Here is a 9,516-nt window from a genome sequence, read left to right as displayed (position 1 = left end):
AAAAAGAAATTATGGCACACAGTAGAAAGTCAACCCTGATACCAAGTCAAACAATATGGGTAGAATATTTTCAGGTTGTATTTCATTCTCCAAAAGGAGGTAATTATAATACAAGGATGTGACCCTAGTAGAATCAAATTAGGAAACAAGAGAAAATCCTAATTACACAATATTTATACAAAAGGAAAAAAGTAGAGTCCTAATATACTAGGAAATAAATATCCCAAGTAGTCTAGGATCTCGCTAACATTAATGTTACCTGATATAGTATTGACCAATTTTTCTTCTTACACAAAAACTTATGTCTGCCTCTTGCTTGATTTTAATGCAGCGGATGAGATCTTTGTTGCAACACTAGATAAAAACAAAGCTGCTGTCTCACCATGATTCCTATCATATTCCAAAAACAACGGTAACTTTTCTCATTCTTATCATCAGCAATTCGAATTCGAGCATGCATGCCTCTCAGCAAGGTAATACTCTTTACCCTATATAAAAGTAAGCCCTCATGTTCATGATTTCTCATATTTTGTTTACTCTTCCTTCCTCTATATTTTTCCTAGCTAGCTTGCTAGCTACTATCTTCCTCTTTATATTTTGCTTATATTAGTTTCCCTCCTCTTCCTAGTATACTTCAACTCCTCCTTCGTTTCAAAAGCACTAGAACGTGCTACAACTTTGGAAGCATCACCCATGTTAGCAGCGAAAATACAACACAAAACAGATACGACAAACACAGCACAAACACAGACACAAGAGAAAACCCTAAAAGAAATTAGAGCACGTAGTAGAACACGAGTGGGCACAACACACAGGTCAACTGGAAGTTGGCTCTAATATCAAGCTAAACAATATAAGAATAATATTTTCAAATTGAATTTCATTCTCCAAAAGGAGGTATTTATAATACAATGATGTAACACTAGGAAGGTCAAACTAAGAAACAAGAGAAAATCATAATTTCACAATATTTATACAACATGAAAGAAATAAAGTCCTAATATACTAGGAAATAAATATCCTAATTAGTCTTGGATCTCACTAACATTAATGTTACCTGATATGGAATTTCTCCCCACACAAAAACACATGCCTACCCCTTGCTTGATTTTAATGCAGAGGATGAGATCTTTGCTGCAACAGTAGGTAAAAACAAAGCTGTTGTCTCACTATGATTCCTATCATATTCAAAAAGCAACTGTAACTTTTCTCATTTTTATTCTCACCAATTCAAATTCGAGCATGATTATTTACCTCAACCTCTTAGCTAGGTAAAACTCTTTACCCTATATAAAAGTAAGCCCTTCAGTTGATGATTTATCATATTTTGTTTACTCTTGTTTCCTATATGTTTTTCCTAGCTAGCTAGCTATTGTCTTCCTCTTTCGATTTTGCTTATATTAGTTTCCCTCATCTTCCTAGTCTACTTCCACTCCTCCATCCTCACCATGACGATAAGGCTAAACAATTAGTCATCAGCATGCTAGACTTTTTTTTGGAACATTTCTTTGTTTCCTATATTATTGCGGAGAGCCTTGGTGATGTTTAAGTCAGATGTGCATTAATGGTGGGTGTTACTTTATGGTTGTGGATTGCATGGTGGTGGCTTCTACTTATTTCATATCATCTTTCATACGTTTCTACAACTTGGGTAGTTCCATTCTGCTTGTGGACATCTTATTGGCTCAGATTTCTTGTCATACTTCCATATTCCATTTGGCTTTCGATGTGACTGATCTGTAATATTTCCAGTTTCATCATGCTAGTGGCTGTTAGGCTATGATTCATACGCGTGTCCAATGCTGTGTATGTATTTTCTGTTAGCGAGATCCTAGTTTAATTAGGAGATTTAGTTCATAGTTTGTTTCCTTTTGTACAGATATTGTGTAATTAGGATTTTATTTTGTTTCCTAGTTTGACACTACTAGGGTTACATCCTCGTATTATAAATACGTCCTTTTGGAGAATGAAATAAAACCTGAAAAAATATTCTACCCATGTTGTTTACTTTAGCATCAGAGTCAAAATTTCTAGTGATCTATGTGTTGTGCCCACCCGTGTTCTAGCAACATATTGTTTTTTACTTGTCTCATATGTGCCCTCTTGGGGTTGTATGTTGTGTTGTTCGTACCTCTATTGTGTTTGTGCGATTCCTATCTTCATGCATCTGATGTATTTGTGCCTCTGCTATATTCTATTGTATACTGTAACGTGATCTGTTGCATTTTTGCTACAATCATGGGTGATAACTCTATTGTTAGTGCGATTGCTGCTTCTTCTACAAATTTTTGTCTTTTTGACTCTATTCTGGTATTGGCTCCAATATTTGGATAATTGACACTATTGCTTCTGATCATGAGTTATGATGCTAAATTTTTTGATAAGTTGTCTAGTAACACACATGACTCATACATAACTAGTGCTAATTGCTTGCCCTCTCCAATTACTGGTGAGGGCACCACCTCTCTCACTTATACTCCATCTTTGTCTCGTGTGTTGTTAGTTCCCAATATCCATTGTAATTTGTTATTTGTTGGTAGATTACTTGATACACTTAATGCTTCTATTACTTTCTATCATACACATTGCTTTTTTCAGGATCTCAAGAATCACGAGACAATTGGGCATGATAAACGGATAGGGCGTTATATTATTTGACATTGTCTTCTGCACCAATTCATGATCGTGTCGTTAATATTGTTTAAAGTTGTAGTGTCAAAGACAAATAGCAAAATTCGTTATGGCATCATCACTTGGGACACTCGTCATTTGGCTACCTTAAGCGTCTGTTACCATATTTATTCCGCTCTTGTGATAAATTTAATTTTAAGTGTGAGACATGTATTTTGGCCAAGAGCCATCGCACTATGTTTCCTTTGAGTGATAGTAAAGTTGCAAAGCCTTTTGATTTAGTGCATTCTGATGTGTGGGGTCCGGCTTGCGTTAGTTAGAACTGATTTCACTGGTTCGTCACATTTATTGATGATCGTACCCGATTCACTAAGGTTTTCTTGTTGAAAAATAAACATGATGTTGCTTCCATCCTTCTAGAATTTTGTACTATGGTATCTACTCAGTTTCATGCTCAGGTTAAAGTATTCCGGACTGATAACGGAGGTGAATATGTGAATAATACTTTGGAGTCTTTCTTCCGTATTCAAGATATTATTCACCAAACGACAATCCCCTTTACCCCTCAACAAAATGGTGTGTCTGAAAAAAAAGAACCAATAATTGCTTAAAGTTGCCCGCTCACTCATGTTGGATATGTCTATTCCCCATTATCTTTTGAGGGCATGCTGTTCTTTCTGCTGCCTATTTGATTAATCGTACTCCTAACTAGGTTCTTAATTTCAAGACTTCACATGATGTGTTTGGTGACCATGTTTCCCATGTCTCTAAGTTGCCCTCTAAAGGTTTTGGGTGTGTTACCTATGTCATGTTTACTCTCATCAACGAAGCAAACTTGATCCTTGTGCTCTGCGATGTGTCTTTATTGGTTACTCTTCTACTCAGAAGGGTTATAAGTGTCACATTCCGAGATGGCTCCGCCGTAGCACGATATTGTCTGCTTTGGGCCCCCTTCTTTGCCCTCACGGTTTTGTTTTTAAGAGCTCACAAGCAACTTCCCAGTAGGTCACCCATCCTGGGATTGCTCTAGCCCCAACTCGCTTAACTTCGGAGTTCCCATGCCTCCGAAGTCAATGAAGTCCTAAAAGGCATCGTGTTAGATGGAGGCGGGCATGTACATATAAGGCACATCACCCCCTCTCCGTTGGTCGATGTGGGATGTTATAATCCACCTCCCTTATGGGCCCGACGTCCTCGTCGGCACAATCGCACCACACTACAGAGTGGCTCTGATACTAAATTGTCACATCCCGAGATTGGCTCCACCGTAGCACAATATTGTTCGCTTTGGGCCCCTCTCTTTGCCCTCACAGTTTTGTTTCTGGGAGCTCACGAGCAACTTCCCAGTGGGTCACCCATCCAGGGATTGCTCTAGCCCTAACTTGCTTAACTTCGGAGTTCCCAGTGAGCTCCCAAAAGGCCTCGTGCTAGATGGAGGATGACATGTACATATAAGGCACATCACCCCCCTCTCCATTGGTCGATGTGGGATGTTACAATAAGTGCTATCATCCACCTACTCATAACATGCATGTTATTTTGGATGTGAATTTTCTTGAAGAAGTGCCCTATTATATCTCTCATTCCTCTCTAATTCACGGGGAGAGTGGAAGTGAATTGGAGAATGATGTGTTTGAAGATACTGTTCTTGAGAAGGAAATGGCCGGTCGCGCATATTTGAAAATGAAACTTGTGGTCTCTATGAAGAAACGACCGGTCGCCCTTTAGAACTCGACAGGTCGCCCATATCTAGGGTAAAGCAGGTGCTCTCGGTGTCGAAACGACTGGTCATATTAAAGCAAGCGACGAGTCGCATGTATCTGAAAACAGTGACAGTTATTCTTGTATGGTAATTTCTAATGATCTATTTGTGTCAACTTATCAGTTACCCCCAGGAACCACTCGTGGGAAATCTAAAGTACAATATGCTCCTGATATACATGCCAATTCTAAATATCTCATTAGCCATTATTTGTCAACTCATTGTTTGTCTAAGTCATATGCATCATATTTGTGTCAATTATCTAGTATATGTGTGCCAACTAAGATGCAGGATGCTTTACCTAACCCCAAAAGGATGGATGCCATGAATGTGGAAATGGATGCCTTGAACAAGAATAAAACATGGGATTAGTTCCTTTGACCGTTATTAGGCTAGTTGGATGCCATGAATGTTGGATGCAAATAGTGTTTACTTTGAAGCATAAGGCTTATGATTCCATTGACCGTTACTAGGCTAGATCGGTAGCAAAGCGTTATACTCAGACTTAGGGAGTGGATTATTTGGAGATCTTTGCTCAAGTGGCAAAACTCAATACTGTACGTGTACTATTGGCCCTGATTGCTAAACATGACTGGTCCTTATTGCAATTTGATGTCAAAAATGCGTTTTTACATGGTGACCTCAAGGAGGAGATTTACATGTATCTCACTCCTGTTATTCCTGTAATCTATGAGGAGGGTGTTGTGTGTAAGTTGCAGAAGTCCTTATATGGATTGAAGCAATCTCCAAGAGCATGATTTGAGAGATTTGCAGCATCTATGAAGAAATTTGGGTATGTGTATAGTAACTCAAACTATACTTTGTTTCAAAAACGTCATAAAGGTAAACTGACAGCTTTAGAAGTATTTGACTTCCAAGTTTGAGATGGAGTCATTGGGTGATTTGAAGTACTTTCTTGGGATTAAAGTTGCCAAATCTAAACATGATATCTTTTTGTCTCAAAGAAAGTGTATTTTGGATTTACTTGTAAAGGCTGGAATGTTGGATTGTAAACCAATTGATACCCCTAATGAATAGAATCATAAGTTGGGATTGTATCCTGATTAAGTCCCTACAGATAAAGAGTGTTTTTAAAGACTTGTGGGGAAATTGATTTATTTAGCTCATACACATCCTGATATTGCATATGCAATGAGTGCAGTGAGTTAGTTTAGCTCATACACGTCTGAGTATTTCACATTTTTTTGTGGTAATCTTGTCACTTGGAGAAGTAAAAAGCAAAAAGTGGTGTCTAGGCCTAGTGCCGAGAGTACCGTGAGATGGCTCAAGGTGTGTGCAAGTTATTATGGTTGAGAAGATTGCTAAGAGATATTGAGTTTGGACCCCAAAAATCCATGGATTTGTATTGTGATAATAAAGCCGCAATTGCGCATAACCATGTGCAACATGATCGTACAAAGCACGTGGAAGTTGATCGACATTTTGTTAAAGAGATGTTGGATGCTGGAATTATATCTTTTCCGTTTATATCATCCGAGTATCGATTGGCAGATGTTCTTACGAAAGCTGTGCCTACTACGGTCTTTCTCAACTCACTTGACAAGTTAGGCATGTGTGACATCTTTGCTCCAACTTGAGGGGGAGTGTTAGCAAGATCCTAGTTTAATTAGGAGTTTATTTCCTAGTTTATTATGACTATATTTCTTTCTTTTTATACAGATATTGTATAATTCGGATTTTATCTTGTTTCCTATTTTGACCCTACTGGGGTTACATCCTTGTATTATAAATACATTCTTTTGGAGAATGAAATAAAACCTGAAAATGTTCTGCCCATATTGTTTTACTTTTTCTTCCCTTTCTTTTTTCTTGTTTCTTGTTTCTTTCTTGAATTTAAAAAGAAAAAAAGGCAAGCTTTTTAATGTTCATTTTATTCATGGCATTCTCTAGGGTTATTGTTGGATCGAAGAAGAAGAAGAATCGTATCAAAACAAGAAGAAGAAGAAGAAGAAGGGAAAGAAGTGGGTGCAAGTTCTTTTGTGGGTTTTTTCTTTTGTATGCATTGCAGAAGAGATGAAATCTCTTGAGAAGAATCAGACTTGGACACTGGAAACTTTACCACGATGAAAAAGATTGTCGGATGTAGACGGGTGTTTACCATAAAACACAACGCTGATAGATCTATCGAGTGATATAAGGCAAGACTTGTGGTGAAATGGTACACACAGATTTATGGCATAAATTATGAAGAAACCTTTGCCCTAGTTGCAAAATTGAACACAGTCAGAGTCTTATTGTCCATCGCAGCTAATTTAGACTGGCCACAACACCAGTTTGATGTAAAGAATGTCTTCCTACATGGATAACTCACAGAGAAGGTGTATATGGATATTCCTCCTGGATATAATACTACTCAGACTGGAACAGTATGTAAATTACGAAAGGCATTGTATGGACTGAAACAGTCACCACGTGCATGGTTTGGACGGTTCACCATGGCAATGAAGAACAATGGTTTCAGACAGAGTAACTCAGATCATACTTTGTTCTTGAAACATAAAAAAGGGAAGGTAACAACTTTAATAATCTATGTTGAGACATGATTATTACTGAGAATGATAAACATGAAATATCTCAGCTACAAGACTATTTTGCTACTAAATTTGAGCTGAAGAATTTACGTGGACTCAAATATTTCTTGGGGATTCAGGTGGCCAAATCACAACGAGGCATATTTCTCTCTAAAAGGAAATATGTCTTGGACTTATTGACAGACACATGAATGCTATATTGCAAACTTGTAGACACTCCTATTGTTCAAAATCATCATCTTAAGAATACCTGGATCAAGTTTCAATTAACAAAGAAAGATACTAAAGGTTAGTAGGAAAATTGATCTACTTCTCTCATACTAGGCTAGACATTGCTTATGTGGTGAGCGTCGTCAGTCATTTTATGCATTCTTCGAGTGAAGATCACTTGAATCACTACTATGTTTTACACTTTGCGCGACGAAGAGAATTTCGTCGCGCAAAATACATTGTAGTCGCACAAATTTCAACGCAACAGAAACTTAGTCGTGCAGAATCCATCGCGCAAAAATCGTGAAGAAAGACTTTGTGCGACGAAAAAATATGGTCGCGCAAAGTCACTTAGTGTAACAAAAAACATTGGTCGCGCAAAGTTTTGCGCGACGAAATACTTTGGTCGTGCAAAGTCTTAAAAAAATAATAATAATTCCCATGTCCCATTTTTGGTACCCGCCCAAATTTTTAGAGTTTTGCGCGACGATTATTAACGTATTTGCGCGACGAAATATTTTTTGTGTTTTAAAATTCTTTAATAAAAATAAACTAATTTAATAGTTTGCACGACGAAATATTTTGTCGCGCAAGATTTTTGAATTTTTGTTTTATTATTTCTTTAATATTAATTTAATTATATTAATTTTTTCTAATTTTTACTTTTCGAATTTAATTTAATTGTATAATTTTTTGAATTACTTTAATTTAAATTGATATTAATTTAATTATATTAAGTTTTTCAAATTTTTACTTTTTAAATTTAATTTAATTGTATGATTTTGTTTAATTACTTTAATTTAAATTGACATATTCAAAATAAAATTACATATGAAAAATAGTGATCAAATTATCCAATATATATATACAGAGAGCTTCTATTGAGGGATATCTTAAATAAGCTTATTTGAGGGACACCCCTTGTAGGCCCCACTCCGGATTGTATTTCACTAATTCAAACCGTCTATTTTGTAGATACTCATTCAAAGATCATATATACAAAAAATCACTCGAATCCGATATCATTTGACCACTCAATTAAGTTATTGAAAATTTAGAATTTTCTTGAAGCAACGTGTTCATTGATTTTGTAAGACACAATTGGATGTCGAAACGGTTTCCAATTTGTCTAGTTTTTTGTAAGGATGATCTATGAATGAAGACCTAAAAAATAGATGATTTGGATCATTGGGAAAAAAATTGTAGGGTACCCTAAAGAGCGTCCCTCAATAGAAGGGGACTGTATATATATATATATAATATTCAAAATGTTCACGTAAATTAACAAAGTAGAATAATAAAATCCTAATACAAGCTTATTGTGGTGGTAGTGGCGGAGGATATGTTTTGATAACTTCCTAATCCTCAACTTTAGCCGTCAAAGTCTCGATGATTCCCAATAAAATTAAAAAAAAAAGGTCATCAAATAAAAAAATTAAAAAAAAAGGCATAATCTCCCCTAAAATTGTTATACCACAAATCCAACCCAAACTCCAATCCCTCTCCTTTACTCAACCCCAAACCCCACACAACTCAAAACTAACTCCAAAAACACATATTAATGAAAAAAATTTAAAATTTGGAGAGAATATACCTTTTGGCAAGATTGAGAGTGAGTGAGAATGAGAGAGAGAAGATAGTGATAGAGAGATGAGAGAGTGAGTGAGAGTGGGAGATAGTGAAAAGAGAGATGAGAGAGTGAGTGAGAGTGAGAGATAGTGAAGAGAGAGATAATGAGAGATTAAGTGAGAGGAGTGAGTGTGAGAGAAAGGGTGGGATTTGGGGAGAGGGAAAGAGAGAGGAGAGGTAAGAGTAGAGAAAGACATTGAGAAAATGGTGGAAGAGTTATTTTGGTTTTTGAAAAACTGTATCACTTTGTGCGACGAAACATATTGGTTGCGCAAAGTTTTGTGCGACAAATATTGGAATATTGGTCTTGCAAAGTCAAAAAAAAAATTTCCCGCGTCCCATTTTTGGTACCCGGCCAAAAAAATTTTATTTTTTGAGCAACGAAAAATATATATTGGTCTCGCAAAGTTTTTTAACTCCGATTTTGATGATTTTTTTATAGCTATACTCCTTGACCCTATATGAATACAATGACTGAATTTGATCTTCAATTTAAAATATTTACACTAGTGGATACCACAAAATCTTATGTTATATTTAACAAAAGTATAAATAAACTCTTAATTGTTAGTGAATATATTATTTTGATGCATACGCATTCTACGAAACTAGTGTCAACGATCCAACCCTCAAACTTGTTTGTTTATACTTCGAGATCATATACGCCCAAAACAAAAAAAAAAAAAACAAAAAAATCAGAGATCAAGTAACGGAACAAAACTTTTCTATGGT

Source organism: Prunus dulcis, chromosome 1, assembly GCF_902201215.1.
Source record: "Prunus dulcis chromosome 1, ALMONDv2, whole genome shotgun sequence".
Taxonomy (NCBI): domain Eukaryota; kingdom Viridiplantae; phylum Streptophyta; class Magnoliopsida; order Rosales; family Rosaceae; genus Prunus; species Prunus dulcis.
Note: the sequence above shows the minus strand (reverse complement) of the source record.